This window comes from Stegastes partitus, unplaced genomic scaffold (genome assembly GCF_000690725.1).
Source record: "Stegastes partitus isolate 25-593 unplaced genomic scaffold, Stegastes_partitus-1.0.2 Scaffold438, whole genome shotgun sequence".
NCBI classification, from domain to species: domain Eukaryota; kingdom Metazoa; phylum Chordata; class Actinopteri; family Pomacentridae; genus Stegastes; species Stegastes partitus.
Genome location: NW_007578169.1, coordinates 169,055 through 181,198, shown reverse-complemented (window position 1 = coordinate 181,198; position 12,144 = coordinate 169,055).

The following is a 12,144-nucleotide window of genomic DNA, read 5'->3' as shown; positions in this document are numbered from 1 at the left end:
CTGATGACCTGATGTCATAGACTGAGTCCAGATGTCGGGATCGTCACTCTAGTAATGCTGGATTACTTCATTTTATTTGCATTTAAAATGGTTAATTGTTGTATAGAAAGTGTTAGTATGAGAAGGTCAAAAGGTCACAGTAAAGAATGCGATCTTCTCCAAAGGTCTGATTATCTTCACAATTGACATTTTATGTCTTTTATCAGGTTCTGGGTGAGGTAGGAGACGTCCTATCGTCTCCAAGAGGACTGTGAGCGGCCGTTCTGAAGTAAACATCCAATATCCAGATGTTCCATTTGAATGAAAGCTCGGGGCCCTGTGGTACGCTAAGCTACTTTAAGGCATGATGATACTATTGTCGTGGGGAAAAAACTTCTAAATATGTAACTTTAATAAGTCGAGATGAGTTTTTTAACAATAACAAGAGTGGGTTCCCACATGAACACTGAAACACACTCTTTTATTGTTTTAATAAATCCTGTTACACACTTCCTGCATGATTGTTGGGGAACAAAATCCAAAGGTTCACCTAAAGTTCCCTCTTTGAGTTACCATCCCTCCACTGCAGCTCAACAAATAACCACCGGGGGAAAAACACAAATAAGGAAGCTCAGACTAATGCCAGTAATTCTTTGGATGAGCGCCATTTGATTTGCTTAAGTTGGACTTCTAAAGTCATTTATTAACTTTAGACAAACTTGGGAGCACATTTTCACACAGAACTGTTGATTTTGTGCCACAATATTTGCAAAGAGAGGAAACAACTGTGTAAAGTTGCATTTTAAGGTAGCAACCTCTGATTATGTAAATTGGAGACGCAGAGCTCAGTCTTTAGGGCTTTAATCAAAGACCAGAGAGGAACATGAAAGTTATACCTGAATTGTCCTCTTTTTGCACACAGTTAAAACAAAAGCAAAGAACTTTATATTGTGTTTGATGACAAAATTAAGACAACAATGGAGTAACTAGGATGCTTGGTGTTGTCATAAGATGAAAAAAGCAATCTTTATTTTTGCATTTAAGGATGGCCGAGTTTACACATTTATTACTACTGATACTAATATTCTACGTATTTTTGTGTATAGATATCATCTTTGCAGGGTCTTTGTGAGGGAAAAGGGGTTATTTTATAGTTATTTCCATATGTAGGGTTACCTCCTCAATGAAAATCCGGAGACACATGTTTGCTGTTTTTATTTTATGCGTCCTATACTGTAAATGAGTGATGGCACTAAACCTGACACGTCTGCAAAAAAAAAATCCAATATTTATTTGAACAAACCGCAGGAGTGGTAGCTTTTTAAAACTGGGACAGATGAAGCATCACGACATTACATTTAGGCAGAGATACTCAAGCGTGACATTCTGGCTGTGGACAGATGGTCGGTGGTTCTTCTTTGCACTGCAGTGCTATAAAAGTAGCAGCACTTCCTTTTTGCTTGCAAAAGAATATGCACCGTGGCTTCATCATCTCCCGAAAGTCAAATCAAACTCCCGAGGATGTTTCCCAGCTTTATGTAATGGATGAGATGATCTGTCTGAAGTCTGACTGATAATTACATCAGAAGTGACCCCTGAACTGGCCTGGATGCCTCAGTTCAAGACAAATCTATTAGTAACAACCAGCTCCTTTATGCAACATATTCAACGGACAAGATGAGTTTACATTTGTGCAAGAGAAAGTAAGACATTAAATTAAGTAAAGGGTTGAAGTTTATTACATTACAGAGTTATATGGTCACGGTACAGTAGTGCGCATTATGTTACATGAAAGCTGGACCACAGTAAGAGAGCTCAATGAAGTTCTGTTTGAAGTTCAAAGTGTCCACTGCGGTTAGAGTGCCACAGCTGTGGGAAACAAGCTGTTGGCAGTCTTGTTGTACTTGCCTCTGTTGCCCTGAGTGTTCAACTAGACGGAAGTGGCTGGAAGACGGGTGTCCAGGATGAGAGGAGTCAGCTTTAATCTTCAGACCGTCTTCAAACACTCACCTCACTTCGCCCCTTTTCCACACAAAGAAGCAGCAACTTCTCCTGAGCCAAACTCTAAGGCAGCCGTCCTCATTACAACTCATTGCAGCCGCTTGTATCTGCGATCTCATTATTTCTGTCACTAACCGGAGCTCGTGACCTCATGTGTGGGTTACGGCGTAGATCGACGGAGAGCTTTGCCTTCCGGCTCAGCTCTCTGTCTCCTGCATTACTGCTGACGCTGCACCAATCCGCCTGTCCTTCTCACATCCTGTTTTCCTGCCACTCACGGACCAGATCCTGAGATACTTAAACCCCTTCGCTTGGGGAAGCAACTTATCCCCAACCCAGAAAGAGTAATGCGCCGGTTTCTGGCAGAGAACCGTGACCTTAGACTTGGAGGTGACGACTCTCATCTCAGCTGCTTCACACTCGACTGCAAATCTCACCAGAGTGTGCCGACACATATTTGTTTCACTCTAAAAAATATTCAGTTTTTCTTCTTTTTTAAATGTGGTATGCCATTTTCCATCATTTTGATTGTATGTGCATTTGAAATTCAATTTAGACACTTGCACCAGACATTAAAGAATGTAAGTATATTGAGTTATCTTGCAAAAATGTGCAGGCACTTCAGCTATAGTTGGCACTGTTAAAATAACTGCACAGTCATGATTCTCACTGATATTTTTTTTGTTTAAAGTCAAACTTTTCTCTTAAAAATTCTGCCTCATTGTCTGATATGTGTGTTACGACCCACCCATCCATTATCTATATACCGCTTAATCCTCAATAGGGTCATGGGGGGCTGGAGTCTATCTCAGCTGACTCAGGGCGAAGGCAGGGGACACCCTGGACAGGTCGCCAGTCTTGTTTCGACCCAGACTTAGATAAAAATGAAAAACTAACTACAATAAGGAACCACATGTATTTACGCATTCTGACTGCTTCCCAGTTTTACCTGCAGTTTGTACACAAATCAGCCACACCATTAAAACTATGAAGAGGTGAAGTGAATAAAATCATCTCATTAAAATGCAACATTCTGCTCAGAAACCTTGGGATTTCACTTTGACAGGTGTTATCCACTTAAATATTATTGCACATCAAGCATAGCCTCCCCATGGCAACAGCACCTCCCGATCACTGCAAACGCTGCTGAGACAAAGATCCATCAGGTCGCCAAACTCCCCAAAACCCAATCTGATTGAGGACAAACTCGACCCTGACCACATCCCACAGAACCTAAACTATCATCTGCCAACGTCCCGCTGCGTCGACATTTCAGAAGTTGCACAAGGGCTACACAATATAAAACATTTGATGTTGTGGCTGGTCAGTGTGAATTGTGAGCTTATGTATTTACAACACTTTTGAGTTCACTTTTTCCAGCCTCCCACTACAATCACTTTGTTTTGTTGTTCACATGTGCCGTTCGATACAGAAGTCTTGTTGGCTGTGAGGCAGTCAAACATATCAGGCAGCTGTAGTCATTTTAAAACCTTCCTGCTCTTTTGTTGTGATTGCTGGCGGTATTATCACAGCGAGCCATGCCACCGTGGCTCGCGGGAAGCCCAGGTCGCTGTGTAGCTGGACGGTTTCATCCCTGACTCATTCCTCTGCTGAGTGCACAGCAAGGTTATGTCATTCCAGCAGGCATGCTCAGTGTGGAGGAGCAGCGTCTGCCAGGCTGCATCACGGCACCACCGCCGCTGCTGCTGTCTGGATGAACACAGCTTATGGTCGCTGTGTTCTCTCTCAGCTTCACAATGGAGCTGTTTTCACATCATCCTGATGCTGTCAGCGAGGCCGCGGTCGCTGCACTCTCAACTTACCACACTATATATAGGAGCATTCATAAATACTGCATTCTAGATGACAAATCTGGCTGTTTGTGCACATGAGGAAGCAGCCACACATAGGTTCTGAGCAGAAAATCAAATCTAATGAATTCACTGCTGTTGCATTTACATATCTTGTAGCATATAGGTAGACTTGTGTTTTAGATGTTTGGTTGTACACCTATTAACTGGCTGCTTCATTTCCACCTCAATATGAAACTTCAGTTGACACTTCAGCTCATTTCAGTTCTCAACAGAGTTCAATTGACACTTCAACCTCACTTTTAAACTGACATTTTAGCCTGTTAGCCTTCTTATTTTAACCCTGTAAAGCCCAAATATATATTAAAAAAATAAGGAGAAAAAAAGTGGTGGTTCAATTTTTGTTATATTTTAGTCATGTTTTAAGGAAATATTGTGACATCATAGCTGTTCCCGTCCTTGTTGGGAATATTTCCGTATGTCCTACATCACATTTACAGGGTAGACTGCTAATGCAGCCTTCCATCAGCATATATCATAAATAATAATCACTAGACGGCCCTATTTTTAATGAAAAGTCACTTATTAATTTAAATGATGGAAGAAATGATTGAGTTTTATCTCTGTGATTAGTCACGTTTGTTGCCGTTATTTTCTGCTTTAAATGGCATCAGTCACATTCTGCACACCGTGTAGGAGACCTGTTTGTGTTGGTGGGATTCTGAAATAGAAGAACTTTCCAGGTTAAATCTAATTTTAATGCAAATGAATCCTAGCCCTATTTACACATTACACCAAAGTCAAACAATATTGTCTGGCTTCCCTGTTGTAATTTCTATCTAATACACTAAAAGAAAGACAAGCAACCAGACGGGTTGGTTACATCTTCACATACCAGAACAGTCACACCTCTCCCTCAACAGCGCCTAAACATCCCTGAACTTCCAGAACAAGTTTTGTGGGAAATGCAACAAGCAGCTATTTGAGGGGGGGGAAAAAAAAAAAAAAGCCCAATCCAACATCACTTAAATGTAATTTTTACCAGATATAGTTTCACATACTGCTACAGAAAGACTTTGATGTACTGTGACCTGAAATAATTTAATACATGTATTCAATTGTGGTCTATACTCAAAATTTAACAGAGGAAACACTTTTAGAAGTTTTAGACCAGTTGTCTGCGACTGAAGCTCTTCAGGATCACCATGAGCGTGGCTGACAGCCTACACAGACATTTAGTTATGATGAATCATCAAAGACGCTACATGTATAATACAATATAATACAATTGAATTTCCCTTCTGGGATAAATAAAGTTTTTTTTCATTTCATTTCATTCATGTTTATGGTCGTAGTTTTTTTAAGTGCAGCGCCTCTATATGTAAAGTGCTACATGTTATTTCAAATGGCACTCCCACCCAGATATATGGAGAATTGCAACACGGACTCAGATCACAAGCTCAGCATTGAATGTGATGAGTCATTTTACTTACTTGCATCATAAAATATTCAGTGCAGTAAAACATACAGATGAGCTTGAAGCACTTGAAGTTGTGTGACTTCCTGGCATGAATACACATATTAATATCATTGTGAGAATGAACAACAGGATCCACAGACTTATGTAAAGGTGGTGTGTGAGAAAATAAATGATCTAAAAGGGATTTATGTAATGGGCTGCCAGGTGGAGCGGTGGTTAGCACTGTTGCCTCGCAGCAAGAAGGGCACCGGAATCTTTCTTGCGTGGAGTCTCCATGTTCTCCCCGTGCAGCAGCGTGGGTTCTCTCCGGGTTCTCCGGCTTCCTCCCACACAGTCCAAAAACATGTTGAGGTTAATTGGTGATTCTAAATTGTCCGTAGGTGTGAATGTGAGTGTGCTGGTTGTCTGTCTCTAAGTGTAGCCCTGTGATAGACTGGTGACCTGTCCAGGGTGTCCCCTGCCTTCACCCTGAGTCAGCTGGGATAGACTCCAGCCCCCCACGACCCTAGTGAGGATTAAGCGGTGTATACATAATAGATAATGGATAATGGATTTATGTAATGTTGGAATTGTGGTCTTTAAAGGGTTAACCGGTGTTGCAGCTTTAGTCTTTAGTTGTAGTTCAGCTGCCACTTCAACTTACCTTCAGCCTTTTAGAATTTTTAGCAGCACATTTTTAACAGTGAGGACCGACAAACGTCCTCTTTTCTATTTGGATTAATGAGTTTTTATCTCCACATTGTTGTGTGATTGTTTATGACGCTTTGACTTCCTGTCTGTCCTGAGGCAGAGACTTGAAAGCCTGTAAAATGTAGCATATTGTGTCCTTGTTTTTTATACTCTAAGTTGCATAAAATGAGATTTAAATGCCAAAGAAATCATCTTTGCTTAAAGTGGCACCATGCAGCTTTTGGCATTAGATAATGCTTGTTTCTAGCAGCCAGAGGGCACATAGTTTAGATGCTTAGTCATGACCAGAGACAAGCATAAAATGAGGAGAAACACATTTTAGCTTTTAAATAATGAATTTCCTGAAAAACAGCCACACACACACATGTTTCTATAAGGCCAAGGGAAAAAAAAAAAGCTATTTCTGAGCAAATCATCACATTTGATGCTGACATTTTTATACTTTGATTCAAATTACTTTCACCTCGCAGTTTGATTGAGCAATTCTTGGCACCCTAAAACTCATTTACACCCAGTCTGTTATTCAACCAATTGTTCTCTTGTTTTGCCGGTGTTAATTTGACTACACAGGAAAGGAAATGACTTTGTCTTTGGCAGTTTCTCATCAGAGGTATACTGTTCATTAATTGTCTGACCTGGTGTCACACGACATTTTTCTTACCGGCGCAAAATAAATGCGTTCGTTTATTACATTGGCTGACTTTCCTCATTTGTAGTGTTGACTGTCGCATCATTTTGAACAACACACAGGAGAACATACAGCATACAACAGAAGTGATTACACTCCCCCCTCCTCTAAAGTGTGCTACCTTACAGTGATTGTATTAATTAGATTGAACAGTAGGGTGTTTGTTCTGCTGTAAAATTAAACACCAACAGGTGAGATTTAATTGTTAAAAAAAAAAAAAAAACAATGATTAAAAACAAGGTAGGAACCCAATGAAACAAAAGCCAGTATTCCAACTTCGTCAGTAGAGACGCTGATCTTTGCTGGAGGCTTTGTGTCGTCATATGTTCTGTTGGATTCAAGTCAGACCACATACTTGTCTATGCCACAGTTTTCACAGTTATTCTTTGGAAGTAACCGCTGTGCCAAGTCTGAAGCACTCTCCCGTCTGGTTCTCAGAGCTCGATTGTGCAAGAAGCAAACTGTCTGTGGTGCTATTCTGTGTGCAGCCCTGATTAGTGGTACCATTTCTCGTTCTGTACCTCCTGATTACTGCTGCAACTGCTTTTTATCTGCTTTTTTGTTGATCATTGATCTCCCTATATCTTTTTCTTTCAAAATTTGATTTTTAAAGTCCTCTGATGATCATAAGATAGAGTCGTAATACTATATAATCTATCAATACACAGAAAGACACAGCCTATAGGTCCACAACTGAGAAAGTCATTTTAGTTTTACTGATCACAAGTTGTGTTTTTTTTATAACTTGTGTGTCAGCAATCATAGGTGTTCTCACCTTTGTTGCATTAACTTTTCACTTTTGAGGCCTTTATGTTTAATATATTCATTCTAAATTGTTTTTGATTGTTCATAAGAGGAATTACTTAGAATGTAACTCAGAAATAATGCAAATATTGAGATGTGGTGCAATGTTGATCCACTGGACAGTTAAGTGGAATACTCAATTCTGTTGAATACTTTAGATCAGAAATTATCTTTTACTAGCATTTCTTATGGGGTTAGTGAAATAGACTCACAACAACCTAAACAGCTGATCACAAACAGTGTTCCTAAAGCAGAACTATAATTATTAATACTTTTGTGTTGTTGTATCCACATCTGAGTCAACTGAAAATAACAGGAGGCCCAAAGTTGTCTCCACCTTACTTTGCAACCAAAGTGAACGCATCTAAATACAAGTATAAAAACACGTTTACCTACACTTGCAGGATGATGGATGATCCAAAACAAAATCTCATTTAATGATGGATAAATAAAACAACACAGTTACAGCGCTTGTTATTTTGGGGCTTGACAACCACAATTACGGTTTTACATTGTTATTCCCACCCATTACCCTCGGAAAACTGAAAGGCACTGAAAAGCTTGACACATGGCAAAGATGAAGAAGTGAGCCAGTCTCTCAAAAAATGCGAAAGGTACCTGGAGTGCCAGCAGCTGTGCCGCGCTCTGCAGTGTTGAAAGCTTGATGAAAACAGTTCTGCACTTGACTACCAATCTACCACCCTTGGGAAGGGGTGTAGATTTTGAATGAGCTTGATATCCACTGAATGAGAAATAAATGCCTCTCTTAAGTACCTGTCAGCAACGCGAGCAGAGCAGCAGCTGTGTTACGCTTCACTCAAAGCCTTTTAAAGCATCTTTGGCTGAATGCTAGGGATGTAGAGGTTATTGAATAAGCTCATAAAAAAGTAAATGCTCGCATAAATGCATGACAGATTACATTGTCATTTGACATTTTTAGACATTTAGCTGACACTCTAATCTGGAGGAATTTAAATCGAGAGGAGCAGAATACCCTTAACCACAAATAAATCCAAAAAAAAATCAGGGTGTAATGATGATTCATTTATTTTAAAATACACTTTGATATGATGTGCGTGACTTTTTTTTTTTAATAGATGGAAGGAAGTGAAGGGTAAAATAACCGGAGGGGAAAAAATCATCACAAAGTAGACACAGAAAAGGTATTTAGAGAGACTGAATTTAATCAAACTTCCTTATTTTCAGTATGAACTTTTAGATGAGTCAAGTTTCTATCAGTCTTTCACAGAAGTTAGCTACATCCTTGTTAGTGACGCCGTAAAGCTGCACAATGGTGCTTTGAGCTGGTTGCTATAAGTTCATATCAACATGCTGTTTGGCAGGTGTGTTGTTTATCATGTTCACTATCTCGGCTGGAGATCTAAATACAAAAAAGTTTCCGGAAATATGGCATCATAAACCAAAGTGGTACATAACGTAAAAATCTAGTAATATACGGTGTAAGAACAGCAATAATCTCGGAGATCGTGGTTTGCCAAAATATTGCAAATTCAAAGTGTGCATAGTATTATCATTCACAGACAGGGTTTTCTCTAAAGTTAAAAGTGAGTTGGATGTCATCTGAGGACAAACCTGTTTCAGATGTTATCAGACACTTGTACATAGGGGCCTGTTGTCACGGCAGTCAGAGGACAAGGTGCAGACACAGACGGTTAGGCAGAGACAGATTATAAAGGGTTAAGTTAACAAAGGAGTCCAACTGACACCAATACAGAATGAGGAAACGAAACTAAAGGGAAAACAGAACACAGGAGTAAACCAATTCAAAAAAGTGTAAAACTTCTTTATCACCTCATTTAATGATGATGGGGCTGCTCGTTTGTTCTAACAAACCTTCATCTTGGACCATTCGAATAGTTTCACATGTTGACTGTGACTCTTGTTGTGACTTTGCTTTAACTTACTGTTCTTCATACTTTGTTTACTTATGTCATCCCTCAGTGTTTGGTTACATGGAAGGAACACACAACTTGATCAGAATCCTAGTTTACGTTACAGCCCCTGGTGTTTGTGTTGTCTTGTGTTGTGGTGGATCCCTTGTGGGTTCTGTATAAGGAGAGCAGTGGCATGAACTGTGTTGTAGCTGTAAAGCCTGCTCCAGCCCCAGCTGCCAGTCATTGCAGCTGATTAGCCTGGAGCTCCAGACCTGTACTCAGGGCCTTGTTCTCCCCGCCTGCTGCTCCTGATTGGACCGCCACCCAGTTCCCTCCACCCCCAGCCAATCCGACTGCAGCAATCAACACACCTGGATTATAAATCTACAACCAACCTCACAGTCAGTGTGGCTGGGATCTATAGTGAACAGTTGGCCCTGGTGCCTGTTGTGTTTTGTGTGTTAGATTTTAATGTCTGCTAGCTTTGTGTGGGAGTTACCCATGTCTTGGTGAAGACTTTAACTCCAGTTAGCAGCTGTTTAACTTAGTGACGAACTCGTCTATCGTTATGTGTTTTGAGGCACTTGTTTGTCTGTTTCTGTACAACCAGCTACACTCTCTTTTCCATTTTGAAAGAAACATATTTTTTCTAATAGGTAAGACTGTGACATAGTAGGAAAGGCTTCCAGTTTAAAATAGCTGTTAGGGCTTGACTATACTCCAGTGCAGATGCCCACACACAAGGTTGCAGTCATCTACAGACACGTATTTGATGCAATTATACTACTTTCCAAGTCCACGAGAGTGTTCCATATGTGCCACACCCAATGTAGCACAGTCACCATACAGACGGTCCACATGGAAATTTTAGCCTACATGTAGATGTCAGTGGAGGATCCACATAGACTCTAACAGACATGCAGCGATGACAAAATTCCTGTCATGCAGACGCTTGCATTCTCATGGACTGATCAAAGACCAGAATGGACAATAATGCAGCTCCTGGCCCACTAGAAGGTGGAGGAGGTCTCTGCTGGTCCAGATGTATCAGAATGATGTGCTACGATAACGGCCATTCATTAGACTGATAAGGTTCATCACACCAAAATGAAACACCTTGTCCTTTTAGCCCTGAACACATAATTGTGAGTGGGCACACGCGTTTCTCTTGTTGCATCAACCAACCTTAATACCGATCACTTCAAACAGAGCCCCTGTATTGCGTAGATGGTCCTAACCCCATGGGTTCTGGTGCCTGCGCTTGGTGGGCCTGTTTGGTATCCCCTTCACGCCTCCAACAAGGGCGCTGCCATTTCAAAGAGAGTTGGTAATAGTCTCAAATCGCCTGTTACCAATGAGGAGTGACATGTATTGATAAAATGGCTCACTCCTCAACTACCACATCAGCTACCCAGTAAAATCAATTAAGTCCAAGTTGAACATGAAAGGAGACAGGGGGAGGGGAGAGGAGTGCATCTGTGTGTTGTGTAGATGCCTGCTTGTCAGAAGCAGGATTGCTCTCAGAAGGAGATGTACCAGAGTGCTGACACAGTGATCACTGGCAGCACGGTGAAATTTGTGTTTGCATGTTTATCAGTCATCTTCTTTGTGCCAAGTTCCTGTTTTCTCTTGATGTTATTGGCATTAAAACAGCACCACACCTGTCCTCTCCATCATCTTCCTCTCCCCCCAGCTCTTAATCCTCTTTTCACTACAGCTCTAATCTTCTCTCCTCCATTCTTCCCTGCTTCCTTCTATCAATATTTTGCATACATCTCCTGTCCCCCTCTTCCTCCTCCTCCTCCTCCTCTTCCTCCTCCTGTCCCTCATTAGTATTCATGACAGTGTGGCCTATCTATCCTAATGAAATGCTGTTGCATTTAAAAATGTTGCAGCGCTACAGCCATCACAGTCCTGGCGAATTCTGGATCATCATGAAGAAAAATCACTAAGGCTTTCCCTGGAGCCTGTGTGTGTGTGTGTGTGTGTGTGTGTGTGTGTGTGGGTGGGTGTGTGTGTAACAGAAAGTGTGTAGGTGTTATGTGGTTTGCTATAAGATTAAAGCGTTATGACAGATATTAAATGTAGGCTACAACCTCACCGCAAAGTACCCTCCATCTCATTGTCAGATTGCAATTTAATCTGCAAATATGGTATAGAACAGTGTGTATGTGTGTGTGTGTGTGCAGGTGACCTATAAAAACACATTGGTCCCCTCTCTAGCGGGTAATAAAACAAAAACACTTTGTTAGTTCTTTCAGCTCATCATATATATATACACATATATATAAAATCACATTAACATAAATTCTTCATAAAAACACAGCAAATCAATATAAGTGAAAAAAAAATAAGGGTAAGAGAAAAAAAAATAAGATTAACTAATTAGACTATATATCTAGAATTCTTACTGAATATACCAAAGTAAAGGTTTTACTCTCCGACACGAAACCCTCAGACAGTCTTGAAGTGACGCTAGTGTTAATTTTTTGGCGATTTGTCAATGTTTACTTCTTGATTCTTCTAGTTTCTGACTTGCTTGAGTTTCTTGAAGACATTTCACCTCTCCTCCAAGCGGCTACGTCTTCAAGAAACTCAAGCAAGTCCAGTTGTTACGATTAAACTGGGAGGATAATCATGACCTGGATGACTGGGAATCTTCACAGACATTTTACTTATTGAGTTTTCTACTTTATCAATTTCACTTTAGCTACATTTAGACCATGTTAGGTCAAAAGGGAAAATCAGATTCTTGCAGGCAAAGACTAACTCTTTCATCGTTTATTGGTCCAAAAG